Below are 23446 nucleotides of genomic sequence, written 5' to 3'. Positions count from 1 at the left end.
TGTGAACCATCTGCTTTTAAATTGAATCCTAGCATTCCATCAATTAGCACTATAATTTCAGATGTAATGTAGGTTAACTCCTGATTGATCTTCAATTAACACTAGGTTCTTAACCATTTGCTTTATTTTAAATTCATTTTCCCCTCCCAGATAGACAGGGAAGTTGCAGAATGACTTTCCAGTTTTTGAAATGCTGATAGCTCTTTAGGATGAAAGAATCCACATTCTTCCCACCCTCCCTTTATCTTTGAGTTAGTGAAAACTGAGGTAATACAAAGTCAGTATAATTTTATATTCCAAAAGAACATTAAGGAAATTGCTAGGAAGACCTCATCATACGCAAATATGGCTTTTTTGTGCTTTTCTTAATTAGAATTTAGAATTGGGAATTTTTTACAAAATGAGTAAAAAATTACTCAATGAATTCCAAATATGGCACTCATAAAACTTACGGCATTTGGAGACCATTTGGTTCCTTTGCTGAGGCATACACAGTCAGGGTTAAAAAAGGTCTCAGACTTCCATCCCATACTCACCCAAGGCAGGCATGCCCACCAGAGCATCCCTGCTAGATGGTCAGGGAGTTTTTTTGTTTTGTTTTGTTTTTGAGACGGAGTTTCGCTCTTGTTACCCAGGCTGGAGTGCAATGGCACGATCTCAGCTCACCTCAACCTCCGCCTCCTGGGTTCAGGCAATTCTACTGCCTCAGCCTCCTGAGTAGCTGGGATTACAGGCACGCACCACCATGCCCAGCTAATTTTTTGTATTTTTAGTAGAGACGGGGTTCACTATGTTGACCAGGATGGTCTCAATCTCTTGACCTCGTGATCCACCCTCCTCAGCCTCCCAAAGTGCTGGGACTACAGGCTTGAGCCACCGTGCCTGGCCCGGTCAGGGAGTTTTAACTCCTTGCCATCACTGGACAGAAGAACAGAGCCTGCCTGGATGAGGTGGTAACAGTGAAATTCTGGCAGCTGAGTAATGCTCACCAGTTGGCATAATGCAGATACTTCCTTTGCAGTTTAGAATGATGTGTAATATTATTGATAATTTCTATGTGGTATATAATAGTGCATAATTGTGATAAATTATTCAGCTCTCCTTTTATACTTTTGATTATTAAAATATTCATTATATCTTTAAACATGTAATTTTACCACATAAAAGGCTGCTTTTTCTCAGAAAAAATATAACTGGTTTTATAATGGTTTTCATTAGTGAAATAGATTCACTTAACAATCATTTCTTCTATGGCCAGTTTACTAGAAGCTTTTTTGTATCATTAAGCAAAGGATAGTTTTTTAATGAAAAATATACAACTTTTCCTCCTTAATATCTTCTTTTAAAAAATTATTATATGCCTCACTGCTTTTTATATTAGCATGCTGTTTTGAAAGTAGAACCACAGGGCCAATGTACTAGTTAGACCAAGTACTGCTTGCTGATATGATGAACACACTCAAAATATTAGTGGTTTAATACAATAAAAGTTTGTTTCTCATTCATGTCACAAACAAACCAAAGTCCCCTTTTTCCCCTGGATGGTGTCCTATGTTGTAGTTCCACTGCCCTCCAGGGATTTGAACTGCTTTTCATTCAGCTAGCATATGAGGGAAAAAATAAAAGAGGATCAAGTGTGGGAGTTTTTAAGAGCCTAAACAAATTCACTGTTTCTTTATATATGGAATTTTACACATGGATTAGAATTTAATTACTGGTTATAGCTAACTGCAAGGGAGGTACAGTCTAGTCACAGGTTTACGGGGAAGAAACGCTACTGTGAGCCTTAACTTGGTTCTGCCACAGTTGTTGATAGTGTCCATTTAGCCTCTGCACCCTGGAGACCTATCTGCCCAGAATAGTTTCTGGAATTTCTATTGTATGTGTGCCGTTGAACTTCACTGGAAAATGAATGAGGAAGAATGCGAGGCTTTTACAGACCCAAATTCCTCGGTATACACATGGATACACAGGGTACCCAGGGCTCCCCTCTGCAATGAACTGTGAGAAAGCTCTCTATGAACCAAGGAGTCCAGTAAGGAAAATCACCGGAGTTTAGGCTATAATAGTGCTAAGCCTTGTTCCCTTTCCCACAAAGAACTGCACAAGACTGTCGATGGGCTGGGCGTGGTGGCTCATGCTTGTAATCCTAGCACTTTGGGAAGCCGAGGTGGGTGAATCACCTGAGGTTAGGAGTTCAAGACCAGCCTGGCCAACATGGTGAAACCCCATCTTAAAAAAAAAAAAAAAAAAAAGACTGTCGATGACACTAGAGGGCGCAGCAGGCACTGTGCAGGAGATCAGCCCTGCAAGCGAGATGACAGCCGCAGTTAGTGGTGTGAGTGGCGCCAAAGACGGGAGGTTCCTAGCAAGCTTGCCATTCCTTGGGAGACCAGCCTCCCTGAAAAGAAGGATTGAAAGCCTTCTTAAAAGAAGGAATTAAGACCCATAAACTTGGGCTGGCGTCCTTACTCAACTTCACCCATATAGAGTGAAGAATGTGGCCAAAGAAATTGGGCCTCACGGTAAGGGGTTGCCTTAATTGATTGGGTAGATTTCTAATAGTATTTTTACGGGCAGAATCTATTTTAGCTTCTTGGCTATGCTGCTAAACTACGGAGACACTTTCTTTCCTGATTGTTAGTTTTCCATCCGCAGCATACATGAAGGGCTGTACATATTTCAATAGCAGCTGATTCTCTCTGAAATTAGATGTGACTCAGAGTCTAGTTTCCTTCTCCTCAAGTCAACTTCTCACTGGTGGACTTACTACCGATTTTGTCCTACCATTTGGTGGTAGACGAATTACAGTGTCCGATTCTCTGGGCTAAAGATGGTGATTCTTGTTTTTGTTTATTTATTTTTTATTTGTCACTTTATTTTTTTATTGTGGCAAGATAGACATATCTGTCATTGTAACTACTTGTAAGTGTGCAATTCACTGGCATTAAATACATTCAGAATGCTGTGTAACCATCAGTACTATCTATGCAGGTGAGTGATTCTTGCACAATTCTTAAAACATGGAGCTAGCAAGTTAGTTATGGTTAAGTCATTTCCGTGTTTCCTATGAAGCTGTGTGCCAGTTGCCAGTTATGATAAATGTCACTGTGACCTGTCCTCTGGAGACCTTGTATCTGCACAGTGTCTATGGAAAACCTAAATCTTAGCATCTGGTCTCTACTACTCCACTACCCCGCTGAGCAATTTTAACCATTAGCAATCCGAGTGGGAATAATACACTCACTTCTGATTTCTGATACATAACCTGTGGATGATCTTGTATTTTAATTTTGTGGATAACTTCTAATTATTGTCAAGAATGTTCTGGGCTATGAAATCTTTACCCAACTTTCCCTGTAACCCACTCAGCATTCTTTCAATGGGGCTACACATTAGTGAAATAGACCCAGAAAGAAAACGTTCTGCAAAATAAGATAGAATACTGCATTCCGTCACTTATTTGGATATGTATTGATAAGGGTCCCTCAGGGAAGTTCCTTTTTGGTGAAACTGGGGCCTTGAAATTACTTTTTTCAATTTCCAAATTCTACTCTAAGTTAACACTTACAGATTTTAACTTATAACAACAGCAACAACAATACTAAACAACATTTAATGAGTTTTAGCTGTATGCCAGGCATTATTCTAATCTCACTTAATCATTATAACAATAAGAAGCAGATGCTATTCTTATCTATTTATCTATTTATTATCTATCTATCTATCTATCTATCTATCTATCTATCTATCTATCTATCTATATTTTGAGACAGTGTCTTGCTCTGTCATCCAGGCTGGAATGCAGTGGTGCAATGTTGACTCACTGCAACCTCCACCTCCCAGGTTTAAGTGATTCTCGTGCCTCAGCCTCCCAAGTAGCTGGGATTACACGCATGTGCCATCATTCCCAGCTATTTTTTTTTTTTTTTTTTTTTTTAGTACAGATGGGGTTTCGCCATGTTGGCTAGGCTGGTCTGGAACTCTTGACCTCAAGTGATCCGCCCGCCTCAGCCTCCCAAAGTGCTGGGATTGCAGGCATGAACCACCGCACCTGGCCTCTTTTCAGTATTTTAAGTGAAAAAACCAAGGCACAAAGTGATTCATTCAACTGTATTAAAGAGTTTTCTTTGAATTTAGGTGTAAATGTTATATTAGATTTGGAAAATGTGACTGGTTTTAGGGATGTCATTTGAAAAAACCAGTGCATTCTTGGCATGATGTCCAGCACTTGAATACCTAGCCACACCTCCTAAGGGCCATGCTTACTTCCAAGTGGCCACTTCCCTCTAGGGAATCCTAGCACACTTCTTCATGCTAAAACCAGCAAATAGGATTGATGACCCTTTCTAACCAAAAGGGGACTTGGCACTTTTTCATAAAACACATGCTGCCAGGACAATGTCTGTTCATCTCTTTTCTTGTATGGTTCTCACACTGTTTGGAACTGTGAGAGCTATCACTCTGAACCAGGGAGGCTGTCTTTTCCTCCCTTTGGGGGCTGGCAGATGCGGGTGGCATGGAGGCTTACTCTTGTTTTATCGATGTCTAGTGAATCTATTTAAGCCTCCTGTGAAATGGCTTATTTGGTTAAAGTTGGTTAAAGCTGCTTAAAGGAAAATCATGCCCATAGTTCTTCCCTTTTTGTCTAGGTAAGAGCCTTTAACAGGACTAATGCAAAGCGTTGCTTACTCAATAAGCCGAACTCACTGAAATGTAACCAAGAATAAGGAAGCAGGTACAGGAGACCCTCAATATGAAAAGAGATATACTAACTGAATTCAACAGTTAAGAAGGAGAGATTAACTGGGCAAAACACCAATCCCTACAGAGAAGGCCTTGGATTCTCAAGAATGTGTAGGCCCCCTTTTCCTTGACATGGGCAGTTGAGAGTTGCCTCTGCTTACTTATGTAGGATGACAAGATGAAGGGAGGCAAGAAGAGAGATATGGCTACTCTACTAAAACTATGTTGGCTTTCCCTGTTCGTTTAGCAAAACCAGTGCCTTTAACACTGTTTCACATCGTCTAATTGTCCTTCGGATCCTCTGCTTTAGAGAAAACTGTAGTACTTGCTCTTCCTCCCACAAATAATTCAATGATGAGAAATAAAACCCAACCAACTGAATGGACCCCCTCTGGGCCAAGGGGACCTCAGAGAAACCTTGGAAGCTGAGTTCCTGGCCATGACAGGATGGAAGATCTGACATGCTTTGTCATACCTCCTCCCTTGCTAACCACCATTAGGCTTTCTTTCCTAAGACTTCAACAGAAACCAACTCTTTTGAAAGACTCTACCCCGATATCTATCCAACGCTGCCCCTCTCTTTTGTAGTTTTGACACAACTAACCAGCATTCCTTCCTGATAAGACTACTGACCACACAGTGGTTCTGGCAGGTCTGTGGAGCATAGGCACTGAGGGTTTTCATGTCTTCTGCTTCACCTTTTGATATGAGAGGCTCCAAAATTCCACCCTTGGATCTTGCTTGCCACCATTTTTTTTGAATGTGGGGCCCATGAAGGAGCATAAAGTTAGTGCATGTATCTCCTTTCATAAATATTCATGACTACTCCTGTAACTTATAATATCAAGCAGAATGGCTTTATGGATAGTTGTATAATATAAATGGCTGTATATGTATTTCTATAATATATGCATTTATATAATATATATTTAGATATCTATATATATACAGACACACACACACATATATATACATCCACACATACACACACACACACACACACACACACACACACACACACACATACACATAAAGCCATTCTGCTTGGCATAAATTCCTATTCCATTTACCCTTCTTTCAAAGTGTCTGTTTCTGGCTTCTGTCCAAAGTCTATGCTTTCCAGTCTGTCAGAATGGCCACCCTGCAGGCTGCAACCATTTATGAGAAATGAAGTTCTCTTTTCTAAAGTTATGAACCATCATTCTTCGGTTGACAGCTATAAGGCTAAGTCTGTTTCTCTTTTGTCACCCATGAATGGAGACCTCTACCTTCCCTTTTCTTCTGGTGAATATATTTTTTTCCCCTTACAGGTGAGTATCTGTATGTTCACTTCTCAGTTTGACTAGAAACAGTTTACCTAATTTCTTTTTTCCCAAGAGTCAGCCAAAAGTTGAGTAAGAAACAAATTTACTAGAGATTAGTCTTGCAATTTGCAGGGTGTTGGGTTAAGAAATCCAGATTTATATATTTTCCAATGAGTGGCTTTAAAGTAAATAATTACTCTGACAGAGCATCTGGTACCCTGTTACCTGGAAGACATCAGGAGGAGATCAGATGGGGTTGCTTCTGCCTGCCTTTGCTCTCTGATACATAGGAATGTGACAGAGAAGAGTCTGAGAAGTAATTCATCTCTCACTGTGCCTATCGCAGTGCCTTAACCACAGTGGACACTTAATTTATGAATTTTTGAGTGAGCTGATGGAAGCTAGCCTGCAGGTATGGGAACAAAAGAAAAAGAAAATTACATAGGAGGGCTGGAAGACAGAAAGGATTTTTTTTTTCTATTTTAAGACACTGAAATGCTTGAGAGGGGCACAGGTCAGTGCATTTTGATTTCTGGGGAGTTGAAGCACCCTGTGTTGGACAAGAAAGTAGAAACCCTAGGAAAACACAGTTAACCTCTAAGTCTGTGAAGGATGTTGCAAGAATCTGTAGGGTAAGAAGTGCAGAAGTTGTGTCTTCCTCAGATCCCATTTGTGGCGAACGAGAGCATTTTCACAGCCATATTTTTAAAAAGTGAATGGCAAGAAACAGGATTTTTCTTTTCCTCCCCAAAGGAGGATGAGTGAGGGGCCCTAAGCCAGCACATCCAGAATAATGGTACAAGAGCAATAATGAGACCTTTCACTAAGGACTGATTTGTCTGCAGAAAGGGGGAAGTCGTCAGGTATCCATTGTGACAAGACGTGCCTCCTCTTAACAATGGCTCTGATGAAACTGCTAGAAGGTTCTTATCAGAAAAAAAGCCTCCTAGCAGCAGGAGAAGGGGAGAGGAGGGTGGAAATAATAGGCTACAAAACCCCAAATCATCTTCAAGGCTCAGCGCAGGGGAGGCAGTGAGGGGGGAGACATGCTTCCTGAATGCCAAGTGATGTTGGCTGGTCAGTCAAAATGAGCCTCTAAAGAGACATATGAAAAAAGAAGAGAGACAGAGGGTCAGCTCTGCTCAAGTAGCTTTTAGCAGAGAGTTCCAGGCTGGCTGGATTTAAGCTGTGGAATTCTAAGTCTCTCAGGCTCAAGTAACTAGCTAGAGGTCACAAAAACTTATCCTTTGGTCTCCATCTGGGGATTTTCTAGACCCACGTCACAGGGTGACCCTTTCAGCTGGTTTCTGGGAGGAAAAATGAAATTCAAAGCCAGCAGAACCTAGACAGGACTCTAGGCCCATTTTTATGGATCACAGCTTCAGAAACAATGAGTACATTAAAAGGGAGAAGAGAGAGTTAATTTTGTACCTACTAAATTTAGTTAGAAACTTCACTGCTTTGGACTCATTTAATTTTTATGACTTCCCAAAATGTGAGTATCATTTACCACATGATTAATGGACTCTGATGAAAACTCCAATCATATTGCCCCCTGCTCAAAATGTTCCATCAGCTCTTTTAAATTGAGTTAATCTCCATCCCCCAGTATTTAAAGCATCCATAATATGGCCACAACCCACCCCTGTTGCTTTTTCTTCCACTACTTAAATACATGTATCTCTTGCTTTAGTGCAATTGAATTTGACTCCTTGATGTTCTCCAAGCAAGGCTTCATTTCTCCATCTCCATCCTTAGTCAACGTTATTCACGCCAACTGATATATTCTCTTGACATCTCCTCTTGCTCTGCTCCCTCCACTTGTTGAAATTCCACCCATCCTTTAAAGTCATGTGAATTCTCTTTCATGAATTCTTATTATTTATTTATTTTTTATTTCAATAGGTTTTCAGGGAACAGGTGGTATTTGGGTGCATGAATTGAGATTTTGGTGCACTCACTACTCAAGCAGTGCACACTGTATCCAATGTGTAATCTTTTATCCCTCATCCCTTCCACCCCTTCCCCTAAGTCGCCAAAGTCCATTGTTTCATTCTTATGCCTTTGTGTCCTCATAGCTTAGCTCCCACTTATGAATAAGATCATACGATGTTTGGTTTTCCTTTCCTGAGTTACTTCATTTAGAATAATAGTCTCCAATTCCATCCAGGTTGCTGCAAATGCATTATTTTGTTCCTTTTTATGGCTGAACAGTATTCCATTATATATATATATATTTTTTTTTTTTTTCTTTATCCACTTGTTGATAAATGGGCATATTTGAACTGGTTCTATATTTTTGTAATTGCCAGTTATGCTGCTTTGGACTTATTTAATTTTTATTACTTCCCAAGATGTATAATTTACCGCCATTGCATCTGATTAATGGACTCTGATGAAAACTCCAATCATATTGCCCCCTGTTCAAAATGTTTCGCTGGGTCTTTTAAATTGAGTTAATCTCCATCCCCAGCATTTAAAGCATCCACAATATGGCCGCAGCCCACCCTTGCTGCTTTTCTTCTGGGTAGATACCTAATAGTGAGATTGCTGGATCAAATGGTAGATATATTTTTAGTTCTTCAAGGAATCTCCGTGCTGTTTTCCATAGTGGTTGTACTAGTTTACATTCCCACTCACAGTGTAAAAGTGTTCCTTTTTACTACATTCATACCAACTGTATTAGCTCAGCTTCATGCTGCTAAAAGGAACTGCCCAAGACTGGGTAATTTAAAAAGAAAAGAGGTTTAATTGACTCACAGTTCCACAGGTCTCAGGAAACTTACAATCATGGCAGAAGGGGAAGCAAACCTGTCCTCCTTCACAAGGCAGCAGGGAGGAGAAGTGCATAGTGAAGTGAGGAAAAGTCCCTTATAAAACCATCAGGTCATGTAACAACTCACTCACTATCACAAAATCAGCATGGGGGAACCACCCCCATGATCCAGTCACCTCCCACAAGGTCCCTACCCCAATACATGGGGCTTACAATTTGGATTACAATTCAAAATAAAATTTGGGTGGCGACACAGAGCCAGACCATATTATTCTGTTCCTGGCCCCTCCCAAATCTCATCTTTCTAGCATTTCAAAACACAATTATGCTTTCTCAACAGTTCCCCAGTCTTAACTCATTTTAGCATTAACCCAAAAGTGCAAGTCCATAGTCTTATCTGAGATAAGGAAAGTCCCTTCTGCCTATGGTCCTATAAAATCAAAAGCAAGTTAGTTACTTCCTAGATGCAATGGAGGTATAGGCATTGGGTAAATATAGCTGTTCCAGATGGGAGAAAGCAGTCAAAACAAAGGGGCTACAGGCCCCTTGCAAGTCCAGAATCCAACAAGGCAGTCATTAAATCTCAAAGCTCCAGAATAATCTCCTTTGACACCAGGTCTCATATTCAGAGCATGCTGATACAAAGGGTGGGTTCCCACAGCCTTGGGCAGCTCAACTCCTGTGGCTTTGCTGAGTATGGCACCCTCTGGCTGCTTTCATGGCTGGTGTTAAGTGTCTATGGCTTTTCCAGTCATATGAGGCAAACTGTTGGTGGATCTACCATTCTGGGTTCTGGAGTATAATGGCTCTCTCCTTACAGTTCCACTAGATAGTGCCCCAGTGGGGACTCTGTGTGGGGGTTTGGAACCCACATTTCCCATCTGTACTGCTCTGCTAGAGGTTATCCATGAGGGCTGCATCCCTGCAGCAGACTTCTGCCTGGATGTCCAGGCATTTTCATACATTCCCTGAAATCTAGGCAGAAATTCCCATATCTTAATTCTTGTCTTCTGTATACCTGTTGGACCGACACTACATGGAAGGTGTCAAAGCTTGGAACTTGTAACCTCTGAAACAATGGCCTGAGCTGTACCTTGGCCCCTTTTAGCCAAGGCTGGAGCAGCTAGAATGCAGGGCACCAAGTGCTGAGGCTGCACACAGCAGAAGGGCCCTGGACCCTGCCCTGAAAATCATTTTTTTCCCTGCTAGGCCTCCAGACCTGTGATGGGAGGGGCTGCCATGAAGGTTTCTGGCATGCCCTTGAGACATTAGCATCTGGATTTCTAATTTTGAAGGAGCATGATCTTTCCTTGCCCTTCACCATTTTTTTTTTTTTTTGGAGACAGTGTCTTTGTTGTCAGGCTGGAGTGCGGTGACACAATCTCTGCTCACTGCAACCTCTGTCTCCCGGGTTCAAGCAATTCCCCTGCCTCAGCCTCTTAAGTTGCTAGGACTACATGTGCACCACCACCGCACCTGGCTAATTTTTTGTGTGTTTTTTAGTAGAGATGGGGTTTCACCATGCCAGAATGGTTGATCTCTTGATCCACCTGCCTTAACCTCCCAAAGTGCTGGGATTACAGGCATGAGCCACTGCATCCAGCCTCCTTTGCCATTTTTAAGTTGATTTGTAAAACAAATGTATGGGAAACATCTGGATCCATAACAGCAACATTTGAGTGCTAGATGGAAGGCCATATGGGAAGAGCAACTCCTGACAAGAATGCTGGCCAGGGACAGACTGTTTAAATGAACTTGGATTCTGGCTCCTTTCACTTCTTTTCCTTTCTTCTGAAGAGAGGTGAGATAGAGTACTGTAAGATGCAACATATTGAACATTAAGTTCAATGAGCTATTTTTGAACCTCACTAGCTATTTTATATCCTTAGCATGTTTAATCTTTATAATCTTTTCATTTAATCTTTGAAGGATACATTATTCCCACTGCATAGTAAGCAAAGACATAGCAATGTCAAATAACTTGTATAAAATCACATAGTGAACAAAGATTTCAACTCAGATACTGGCTCCAAACTCATGTACTTGCCCATTGTACTATGCTTGAGCTAGAAGATTCTCTAGGAAAGGAATAGCCAAGGAAAACCTGTAAGAGACAGCACTGTATTAAAGATGGAATATTTTAAAGTCTCTTAAGAATGGAACAGATGGATAGGAAGATGTAGCCATCAGTACTATGCCTATTGATTCTCACAGCATCTGAGGCAAGTTTGATTATCACCAGATCTGGAAGCCAGTGCTTTGGTAGACAGAGTGTGAATATGGTGGTTGGAAAACTATGGTTCAAAGCCCATCTCAGCCACTGACCAGTTAAGTGAAGTTTCAGTTAGTTATGCAGACTTTGTCAACTCAGTATTCTCATCTGAAGAACGGAGAACATAATTCCCTCTGGGATGTTTATTTTAAGAATACAAAGAAGGAATTAAATGTGATTTAAATGACCATAAAAGAGGAAAAATTGATACCAGAATGCTTGAGACACAAGCAACTAGAGCACCCTTCAAACATGTATTTTAGATATCTTCTCCTTTATTTCCTAAAAGTAACCAATTCCAGGTGATAAAACATGTTATTTTAATGCATGTCTATAGCTGGGCATGGTGGCTCACACCTATAATCCTAGCACTTTGGGAGGCTGAAGTGGGAGGATTGCTTGAGTCCAGGAGTTTGAGATCAGCCTGGGCAGCATATTGAGACACCATCTCTACAAATAATTTTTAAAAATAGCCAGTCATTGTGGCACACACCTGTAGTCCGAGCTACTCGAGAGGCTAAGATAGGAGGATTGCGTGGGCCCAGGAGGTTGAGGCTGCAGTGAGCCATGATTGTGGCATTGCACTCCAGCCTGGGCAACAGAGTGAGCTCCTGTCTCAAATGAAGAATAATAATAATAATTCATGTCTATCTTTGTGCAAGAAGCTTTCCTGATCCAACCCTAGGCTCAGTGACTGCCCTTTCGTGGTGTTTCTGCAGCACCCTATGCTCATGTTTGTCTTTGTCCTACCTCACCCTATAGTAATAATCTATAGAAGATTTTGTCAAGATGGCCCTGAGGCAGAGCAGGAGAGGTGGCAGTATTCCATGTTTAAGAATAGCAAAAATAAGTCTGGGAGCGGTGGCTCATGCCTGTAATCCCAGCACTTTGGGAGGGTGAGACGGGCAGATCACCTGAGGCTAGGAGTTTGGGAGCAGCCTGGCCAACATAGTGAAACCCTGTCTCTACTAAGAATACAAAGATTACCAGTTGTGGTGCTACACACCTGTAATCCCAACTATTCAGGAGCCTGAGATAGGAAAATCACTTGAACCCAGGAGGCAGAGGTTGCAGTAAGCCAAGATAGAGCCACTGTACTTCAGCCTGGGCAACAGAGTGAGATTGTGTCTCAAAATAAATAAATAAATAGGAAAAATATTTAATAATTTGCTTGAGACCATATGATTAGTTGGTGGCAGAACTCGGGATCAGATCCCAGAGCTAATCTAGCTATACCAGGCAACAGCAACTTAGAAACTTGTCCTGTCCCAAGGAAGAGGTGACAGTCCAGAGGTAGATGAGATTGGTTTTCTCCTCATCTCTAATGTCCTTTGACTTCTTTACCCTGGTTACATGTTAATGGCTTGGCAGAAACTTCAAAATTGAACCTGTGAGAGACATCACTGTTATTAACCTCTAGGCAATTACAGTAGCTGTCAAAGGTTTCAGAGCCAACATGCAACCTGACCCTTTCTAAATGACTTAGAAGTGACATTTTAATGAGAAAAGAAAGCAGAAGAGGCTTTTTTTTTTTTCTAAACAGGAGATTTTTATGGAGAAACTGACACTGAATTTTACTGTCTATCCAGAGGGTATGTGTGAGATGAAGAGCAGAGCCCAAGGCTGTTAGCTTCTGTTTGTTACTTCTGGTCCCCTAGTCCCTCGCCCACTGGAACCTCTCCTGAGAAGCCACATTAGAAGCATGCTAAGGAGTTATTCCCCCAGCAAGGCTCTGTGCTCATGACCGCATTTGGGGTAACTAAATTACCAGCTCCAGTCAATCCCCCTTTTCTTCTTCATCTCTGGGCCCGGTCAAAGGAAATCTATGGGGTACTAATGAAGCAGGAGTGGTGGCAAACAAACCTCTTGAACACCAAACAGGGAAGGAGGTGGTAATTTTATTTGTCTGGGAGCTGTAGCAGGTATAGATGCCTCAACAACCGAGCTCCCGAGAAAGAAAACCCTGACCCTTTAAAAGGCTTACAGTCTAAGAGGTGCACATGCGAGAGGGTCGAGAGGTGGGGGACATGACTAGGTGGGGGTCTGAGCAGTTGAGCAAGAACAATGCCTTCTGGGGAAAATTCCTCCACACAGGGTTGTGGTTAGCAGTATGGGGGTTAATCCTTAACCTGGCCAGCAGTGCCAATTCGTCCTTCCACTGACCTCCTCTGGCTGACTTTTAACTTTTCCTTTTGAAAGGCAATGTAGAAGGCTAAAGGGGAAGTGGCCTTAGAAGCTTAAGAGGAAAGGGTCTCTTTCCTCACCCATACTGAGCTACGTTTTAAAAAAGATATAATTCAGGCTGGGTGCAGTAGCTCACACTGTAATCCCAGTACTTTGGGAGGCTGAGGTGGGTGGATCACCTGAGGTCAGGAGTTCAAGAGCAGCCTGGCCAACATGGTGAAACACTGTCTCTACTAAATATATACTTTAAAAAAATCTGGGTGTGGTGGCGGGCATCTGTAATAACAGCTACTCAGGAGGTTGAGGCAGGAGAATCGCTGGAACCTGGAGGTGGAGGTTTCAGGGAGCCAAGACTGCCACTGCACTCCAGCCTGGGCAACAAGAGTGAAACTCCATTTCAAAAAAATAAATAAAAATTAACTAATTAATTTAATTAAATAAAAAGATATTCACACATCACAACATTTACTCCTTTAAAGTGTACATTTTAGTAGGCTCCAGTGTACTAACCCAGTTGTGCAACCGTTACCACTGTCTAATTCCAGAACATTTTCCTCATTCCTGAAAGAAACCCATATCCTTTTGCAGTTACTCCCCATTTCCTTCCTTCTCAGGCCCTGGCAATCACTAATCTACTTTCTTTTTCTATGTATTTGCCTGTTTTGAATATTTCCTAAAAATGTTACATTAAAATACGTAACCTTTGTTTCTAGCTCCTTTCACTTACCATAATGTTTTTAAAGTTCAGAACTTAGAGGAACAATCTACCAGATCACTCTTTCTTCTGATACCAATTGCAAGTTTGGGGATTCCCAGGACCATCAATAAAAAAACCCACAAAACTCACTGAAAGCTGTTATGCTCATGATTTTGGTTTATTACAGCTAAAGGATACCAATTAGAAGCAGCCAGAGAAAGAGGTGCATAGAACAGAGTTCAAAAAAGTATCAGATGCAAAACTACCAGTTGTTCTTAGCATTACTTTCCTGGTATCAATATGTAACAGCACCCACAGAATATTGCCAGCCAGGGAAGCACAGCAGACTCTTGGTGTCCAGATCTTTATTGGAGCTTGATCATGTAAACCTGGCTGGCTGCTCACACGGCTGACTTCAGTGTTCAGACATTCTGGAGGTCAACTGATACCACGTGCCCCAAAGCCTCCACCCTAAATTACTCTGTTAGTATTTGGCTGACCCAAGGACCCCAGGCAAACACAGATATTTTATCAGGCAGGGCATTCCAAGGGTCTGGAGATTACATCCCAGGAGTTAGGGGCAAATATCAGACCTTGCTTTGAGTGAAGTTAAATTGTTTACTACATTAAAAGTTCATTCATATTATATCCTGTATCAGTATTTCTTTCCCTTTTATAGCTGATTAATATTTTACTGTAGAAATTTACCTCATTTTGTTTATCCATGCATCAATTGATGAATATTTGGATTTTTTCAAGTTTTTGACAATGATGAATAGTGCTATTGTGAACATTGTGTACAAGTTTTCTGAAGACATAGGTTTTCAATTCTTTTGGATAAATGCTGGATCATGTGGTAACTCTTTGTTTAAGGAAATACCAAACTGTTTCGAAAGTGGTTGCACCATTCTACATTTTCACTAATAATGAATGATGGCTTCAGTTTCTTTATATTCTTGCCAAAGCTAGTTGCTTTAAAAATTATTATTGTAATTATAGCCATCCTAGTGGGAGCAATATGGTATTTCGTTGTAGTTTTGATTTTATTTCCCTAAAGAATAATGATGTTGAGCAAAGTATTACTGTGTATTGTCCATCTGTGTATTTTTGGAGAAATGTCCATTCAGATATTTTCCCCATTTGAAAATGGGGTCATTTATCTTTTATTGTTGAGTTATAAGTTTGTTATACAGTCTGCAAAGAAGTCTCTTATCAGATATATGATTTGTAAATATTTTCTCTTATTCTATGGGTTGTCTTTTCCTTTTTAATGGTGTTATTTTAAATGCAAATTTTTTTAATTTTGATGAAGTTGAATTTGTCTGTTTTTGTTGTTCTTGTTGCTTGTTTTTTGGTGTCATATTGAAGAAAGGCTTCCTTAATCCAAAGTCATAAAGGTTTGTGTTTATGTTTTCCTCTAAGAGTTTTATAATTTTGACTTTTACATTTAGATGTTTAATCCAATTTAATTTTGTATATGGTATGAGGTAGGAGTCCAACTTCATTCTTTTACATACAGATAAACACTTGTGTTGGCACCATTTGTTGAAAAGATGGCTTTCGTTCCATTGAATTGTCCTGACCTGCTTGTAAAAAAATATCAGCTTACCATATATTTAAGGTTTTATTTCAAAAGTCTCAATTTAAATTTATTTCATTGATCTACATGTCTTTCCTTATTACATTTTCTTAATGATTGTAGCTCCATTTGTTCCATAATTTTTTAAAAAATAGTTTTGAAATAGGGAGTATGAGACCTCAAACTTCATTTTGTTTTCAAAATTGCTTTGCTTATTCTGGATCTCTTGCAAATTATAGAATCAAGTTGTCAATTTCTGCAAAAAAAACCCAACTGGGATTATGGTAGAGATTGCATTAAATATGTAGATCAATTAGGGGAGTGTTGCCATGTTAACAATATTAAGTCTTTAGTCTGTGAACATGGACTGTTTTCTCACTTATTGGTCTTCTTTTATTTCTTTCAGTTATGTCTTACAGTTTTTAGTTTACAAATCTTGTACTTCTTTTGTTAATTTACGTGCATTCTCTTCTTTTTGATGTTATTTTAAATAAAATTGTTATACTAATTTTATATGCAGATTGCTCACTGTGAGTGTGTAGATTGTACAATTGAATTTGTGTGTTTATCTTGTGTTCTGTAACCTTGCCATGGTTGTTTATAAGTGCTGATAATTTGTGTGTGTGCATGTGTGTGTGTGCCTGCATATATATTTCTTAATACTTTCCACATATAAGTGATAGTTTTATTTACTTTTTTCCATTCTTGATAATTTATTCCCTTTTATTACCTACTTTTTCTGGCTAAACTCTTCAGTACAACATTGAATACAGGTAGCAAGAGTAGACATCCTTGTCTTCTTTCACATATAAGCATTCAATCTTTAACTATTAAGTATGATATTGCTTGCGAGTTTTCCTTAGATGACCATCATCAAGTTGAGGAAATTCCCCTCTACTCTTAGTTTGCTGTTTGCTTTTATTTCATAAAAGATTGTTGGATTTGGTCAAATATTTTCTCTGCATTGATTGTAGTAATCGTGCGGTTTACAATTTTTTATTAATATAGCATATTGCACTGATTGATTTTTATATGTTGCGCTAACTTGGCATTTTTGGGATTTGTCCCATTTGGTCATGGTGTATAGTTCCTGAGATACTCGCGAGGTCTTCCTCAATCATAGGCTCCAAGCTCAGTTGGACCAGAAACTCTCCTTAGGAATACTGAAGCCGTCAGTTTTACCGTGCTGTTAGGTATGACAATATGACAATGGTCTGACTTTGCTGCCAGATTGGGTTCAAATTAAAATACCTCCAGCTGAGCTCCTTGAACACAGTATGTCCTTTCATCTCTGGGCCCTAGTACTGAGTGCAGCATGGCACAAAGTAGACATGCAGCAAATGACTTCAAATGAATTAATTCATACATACCTGAATGAGTTCCAAAATAAATTTCACTTCTTTGGAGGGCATCTTCTATAGCTCTGAGCTATGGGCAGTTGTGAGGTGTGGTTCTGAAGAAGAAAATGTACTACATATGCAAGCTATTCACTAAGTATTAAAGATAAAATTCTACCTTGTGATCATTTAGATTGATTTGAGAGGTAAAAAAACAACTGAATTCAGAAATTATCCTTTTTGTTTGATTGTTTTTAGGATACTTCATTTTATGGCCATTTTGTATATATTTGGTTATAGGATAAAATTCAACCATTATTCTTCCCTTACGTAGCTTTTGTGTATATTCTCTCAGCTCTGTGTTTGTGAAAATGATGCCAACCTTGACCACATTCTTCCTCAATGACTTGCACTGCCCATGGGACACAGAAGTGTAATGGTATTCGTCAAATAAATAAATGTTCTATAAACATATGTTGAATTAAGACTAAATGGTAAAACAATGGAATCCATACGGCAGGTTCTTCCTTAGAGGATCTTAATAGTCTGCTACATTTTATGTTTCAGTCAATGATATCTCCTATTTCCATTTCTTCCATGAAATTATTTAGAAGCGATCTCTTCTTCTCTTTCTTTTTTTCCAAGTTCTGCCCTCCCCCATAGATCCTTTCTCTTTGACGTATAGACCAGGTGTCCATGGCATAGGCATCACCTCAGAGCAGAATCTCAGGTCCTCCACAGACCTAGTAAATCAAAATCTGTATGTTACCAAGATTCCCAGGTGATTCTTATGTATAGTAATGTTTGAGAAATGACGATCTAAAATGTTGCCATATGCTTGCTCTACATGCTTGTTTCACTATCAAATAAATCTTGGTATCTATAGGTATGGTTCAACTTGAGATAGCAGAAATCATAGTAGAAAGGTTCATCTTCTATTTAAAACAAATGAAATAAGCAAATAATTATAAAAACCCTATTGGATGGCGGTAGGTGTTTATGTGTTTTGAAGAAATGTGTCAACATAGTTGCTCCTTCTAAAAATATGTTAGGCTTTCCTTGGATTGCTATAAAAAATACCTGTGACCGGGTAATCTATAAGAAAAGGGATTTAGTTAGTGCATGGTTCTGCAGGCTGTACAGGAAGCACGGTGCTAACATCTGCTTCTGGGGAGGCCTCAGGAGCTTACAATTATGGTGGAAGGTGAAAACAGGAGCAGGTATCTACTGGCAGAAGTAGGTACAAGAGAGGGTAGTGGAAGAAGGTGCCACTCACCTCAACAATCAGATCTCATGAGTACTCAGTCACTATTGCAAGCATAGTACCAAGCCATGAGGAATACACTCCACAACCAAAATACTTTCTATCAGGCCCCACCTCAAACACTGGGGATTATAATTCAACATAAGATTTTGCAGCAACATATATTCAAACTCTATATAAAGAATACCTCAACAGTGGCCCACAGGGCCCAAAATTCTGTTACAATCATTATTTTGGATTCTCATTCATTTGTCACATCAGGTGAGACAAGGAAATAAACTGCTGTTATGTGAATTGCTTTACCATAATTAAGAAAAATGGACATTAAATAGAAGAAAGTTCAGTTTTGATGGGGGAAGAAGCAGTAAAAAAGTCCTAGAAGGCAGAGACAGCAAAAGCAGTGGGGTTGGTTATAGGAACCTGTGGAAACAGTGCCAGGAACTGGGTGTATTAGTTATAGTTCTCCAGAGAAACAGAACCAATAGGATCAATAGAAATATTTGGCAGAGGATTTATTATGGAAACTGGCTCACACAAATATGGAGGCTCACACAAATAAGGAGGCTCACACAAATACGGAGGCTCACACAAACATGGAGGCTCACACAAACACGGAGGCCCACACAAACACGGAGGCTCACACAAACACGGAGGCCCACACAAACACGGAGGCCCACACAAACACGGGGGCTCACACAGATACGGAGGCTCACACAGATACGGAGGCTCACACAGATACGGAGGCTCACACAGACACGGAGGCTCACACAGACACGGAGGCTCACACAAATATGGAGGCTCACACAAACATGGAGGCTCACACAAATACGGAGGCTCACACAAACATGGAGGCTCACACAAATACAAAGGCTCACACAAATACGGAGGCTTACACAAATATGGAATTCCTCCATATGCTGTCTGCAAGCTGGTGAGCAAAGGAAGCTGATAGCATGGCTCAGTTTAAGTTCAAAGCCCAAGAGCGTGGAGAGCCAGTGGTGCAAGTCTTAGAGTCCAAAGGCCAGAGAATCCAGAGTTCTGATGTCTAAGGGTAAGAGAAGATGAGTGTCCCAGCTCCAAAAGACAGAAAAATTCATCTTTCCTCTGACCTTATTGTTCGATCCAGGCACTGAACCAATTGTTTGGTGCCTGCCCACATTGGTTAAGGGTTGATCCTCCTTACTCGGTCCACTGATTCTAGTGCCTCTTTTCTGCAAACACCCTCACAGACATACCCAGAAAGAATGCTTTACCAACTATCTGGGCATCTTAATCCAGTCAAGTTGATACCTAAAATTAACCATTGTGCTGGAGTTGCTAGAGCAAGAGGGGGATCGCTCTGCAGGAGGCGGTAAGAAAAAATCCAAGATATGCCCTGCATACATCACAGTGCTATATCTGCCTAGGCTTGGCTACTGAAAGCAATGCAATTATAGTTTTCTAACTCAGGTTTGATTTTTCCCTATTGAGAGCCACCCCAAGGATTCTTGTTATGGAACAGTGGCAACAATGCAATAAGACATCCTTTCTTATCCAATTCCTTTGGCAAGAGAGAGATTGATGGAAAACAATGCAAGCATCTTCTTGGCACAGATGGACAAGGCATTTTGCTTGGGGCAGCCCAGGCTTAGCACATTGAAGACAGTTCCAAGAACCACATCAGAAATGCTTTAGGGAATGAAAGACTTGGCCGGGAAATAGTAACAGGAACTAAATATGGACTGGCTGACTAATCATCTCTGAAGGGGAACGAAGCAGCGTGGTGCTGATCTTGTGGGCAAATTGCTGTGGGGAATTTGCCTGGGTTGTAAGGGACAACATGAAGCAAATGTAAGGTGAAGGACCATCCAGGAAGAACACCTCACTCCAATGGATTTGCAGGGGACTGACTCCCTGTTTCTTCTTCTCTTTCTTTAGATGTTATACAGTCCTCATCTTTGTTGTGTATGCACTTCTAATGTAAGGAATGCAAGAAGACAACTTGAAAATTGCCTGAAGAAAGACCACATGGCGTGTGCTAACTTAAGCAGATGATGTGAACAGCAACACCTAGGCCTCCTTCGACTTTATGCACTTGATAGACGAACCCCATTTGGACGTCTTTTTCATAAATTCTGGGGTCTGTGGGGAAGAGACATGCCTTTTTCCTCATTTTGCTTTGCTTGCTGAGATAAGAATAGTTAAAAAAAAAAAAAGTAGACATCTTTAGCTTTAATTTCAAGTCCGTGAAAAAGTTCAGTGAGTTAAAGTGATTTCAGTGGTTCTTTAACCTTGATAAGAAATTATTATCAAGATGATACTTTTAAGTTAATTTAAAAAAATTTTTTAGTGGATTTGAGTTGACAGTGGATAATGTCTTTAAAAGGAAAACACAAACTTTGTGATTGTTTTAGTTTGGGCTGTTATAACAAAGTGCCATAGACTATGTCAACTTTTAATAATGATATTCAGAAAAGATGATTAACTATAGACTTTATTTGACCCCAAAGCTTGAAAGATGGCCACCTGGAAGTATAGATTCAAGTTGCTGTGAATATACACTCTGATTACCAGCAGTTACAAGAGGATTTTTTAAGGAAAAAAGGAAAGGTAGTTCCTCCATTGTTCATGAATAATTTACGATAAAATGATCTAAGCTATTGATTGGCTCTGCATTGTTCTTTGTATCACAGATTTCAGGAACATGAAGATAATGGGTGAGGCAGCCAGACATGGTCAAAGAGGCCTTCAGACAGCCACCCCTGGTCATGGATGTGACCCCTCCTACTAAAGTCCTATGTTCATGTCTTTCTGGGCCTGATAAGTTTTGCATGCTTCACAGAGCCCAGGCTGCTTTATTTATTTATTTACTTTTTCTTAACTGCGTGGCTTATAAACAGCCGAAATTTATTTCTCACAATTCTGCAGGCTAGAAATCTAAGATCAGGAGGCTAGCATGGGCAGGTTCTAGTGAAGGCTGTCTTTCAGGTTGTAGATTACCACCTTCTTGTTGTGCCCTCACATAGCTGAAAGAAAGCAAGCTAGCTCTCTACCTTCTTCTTATAAAGGCAGTAATTCCATTTATGAGGACTCCACCCTCATGACTTAATCACCTCCCAAAGGCCCCACCTCCAAATATCATCACATTGGAGATTAGATTTTAACATGTCAGGCAGTTTGGGGTGGCTCATGCCTGTAATGCTAGCACTTTGGGAAGCCAAGTCAGGAGGATCACTTGAGCCCAGGAGTTTCAGGCTGCAGTGAGCCATGATTGTGCCACTGCACTCCAGCCTGGGCAGCATAGTGAGACCCTGTCTCTAAAAAAAATTTTTTTTAAATTTTAATGTATAAAACTTAATGGGGCATAAACATTCAGTACACATAAGTGATCCTACCCACAGATTCTCTGAGACACTCTGGGGACCACTTGCAGAATACTGTGACCCTAACAGGTCGGTTTTCTGAGCTGTGGCAGGTCAGTACACTGAAACAAGGTTGTAGCAAAGAGAATTTAAACATCATAGGACAGCAAAATGAAGAGATGGTGAGAAACTTCAAATCCTCCTCCCCAGAAAGTTTGGGGCTAGGGATTTTAAGGGGTTTGTAATGGGTTGAGGTGTGGGGATTGTTGACTAATCAAAGAATGTAGGGTGAAGTCATGGGACAAGGAAGTGGTGAAACCTTACATTTTATACTGATTTGGTTTTTCTGTGATGGTCTTTAAACTGTTTGGTGTCCGCTGCTCCACTGGAATTCAGAGTCTGAAAAACATCTTAAGCAATTTTTAAACAAGTCTTTCACTCTAGCATCAGTGATCTTATCTATAAGAATGACAGAGGAGGTAGTTAGGCAAACAAGAGCAGGGCAATTTGCCAGAAATGTCAGGCAACCATCAAGTGATAAGCATTTTTTAAATTGTTTCTCTAAAATAATAATTGGTTGTAGCTGGTGCCAAGGAAAGGCAGTCTCCCAATAGACAGAAAACACCTGAAGGTGGTGATCAGCAGCTTCCCTATAAGATCTCAGGAGTTGGTGAATGGGCTCAAGTATGTGCACTAAGAGGCAAAATGGCAGAGTTTAACCAGTATAGGACCTTCCCCTAGGAAGACTCGACTGGTAAGGGGAGCATGTGCACAACTTCAGTAAACACACTTGTGCATATGGCCCCTCCCAAATGCCGGCAGGCCACTGTGCACGTGGACAGCCCACCCCAAGGAAAAATTAAGGGAGAAGAAATGCAAACCCCAGAACCATGCCAATGTATAAAACCCCAGGTCGAGGGTCAGACGGCACCCTTGGATTTCTCAAGTGGCCTACTTGGCCCTCTTCCACGTGTACTTTACTTCCTTTTGTTCTTGCTCTTGTTAGATATAGTGAACCCCAAGTTTCTCTTCAAAGCATCAGTATGTCAGTATGTTCAGCTCTCTTATTGTTGAATAAACGCACGCTTTGAATGAAGAGACCTTCCAAACAGGCTTTCTGTGAGCAACATGGCTGTTTATTCACCTGGGTGCAGGTGGGCTAAGGCCGAAAAGGGCATTAGCAAAGGTTAGTGGAATAGGAGTTGGTTTTAGAAGTTTGGGTAGTTTTTTGGGGAGTGGGGTGTTGCAGAGTAAGTACAGTTACAGTGGTGGGGAGTAGGGGCAAAGGAGTATACATGACCACAAGTTTAGTTACAAAGGCAGGGTTGGGTGAGAGGTATTTACATTATCATAAGAACAGTTAAGATGGCAGGGCTGGGTGAGGGACTTGTCTGGGGAAGCTCCGCAGCCTGGTGATTAGGGACAATGGTGAACGCAGGCGGCAGGTGGGAGACATTAACCAAGGCAAGCAGGACTTCAGACTTTCAGGTTCCAGGCTTGGATATGGCGACCTGACACTTATTCTTTAATTTTCTCTTTTAAAGTTTAACCTCCTTGTAGTTCCAGTAAACAACCTTCTCCACTGGCTCTAATCAGTAGTTCACATGTGTTCCCCTGGCCCCCAGCTCTGTCCTGACTCATCTCGGTCACTTGCTTCAGTCACCTGCTCCGATCACCTTCTTTGATCTAGGTTACCCCTGGCTACCTGCTCTGACCCTCTCATAACCATCCTTCCTCCCAAACCACCCACCGTGCCACTCCAGCTCGGACCCCTGCTCTCTTTAAAATAGCCAATTGGGATTGGTCTAGCTTGTGGGTCTAACCCTAGCCAATAGGGGAACGACGCAGCAGTAAAGACGACCCCATCAGGCATAAGTACCCTCGCCCTCCTTGTCCAGGTGTGCGCTCGCCATTGTTCCATCTGTGAGCCGCACCCTTCTATAGAA

The 23446-nt window shown here is 40.8% G+C and overlaps 1 long non-coding RNA gene across 1 annotated transcript; it reads left to right on the top strand.

Moving 5' to 3' along the window:
* Window positions 1-2294: 2294 nt before the first annotated feature.
* LOC144580333 (uncharacterized) lies at window positions 2295-20796 on the top strand. The gene is made up of 2 exons (XR_013529636.1): window positions 2295-2525; window positions 20077-20796. It is a non-coding gene; the product is annotated as an uncharacterized LOC144580333 (long non-coding RNA).
* The last annotated feature ends 2650 nt before the right edge of the window (window positions 20797-23446 follow it).

The sequence above is a fragment of the Callithrix jacchus genome, chromosome 19 (genome assembly GCF_049354715.1).
Source record: "Callithrix jacchus isolate 240 chromosome 19, calJac240_pri, whole genome shotgun sequence".
Taxonomy (NCBI): Eukaryota; Metazoa; Chordata; class Mammalia; order Primates; family Cebidae; genus Callithrix; species Callithrix jacchus.
This window is presented reverse-complemented; position numbering and strand designations above follow the sequence as displayed.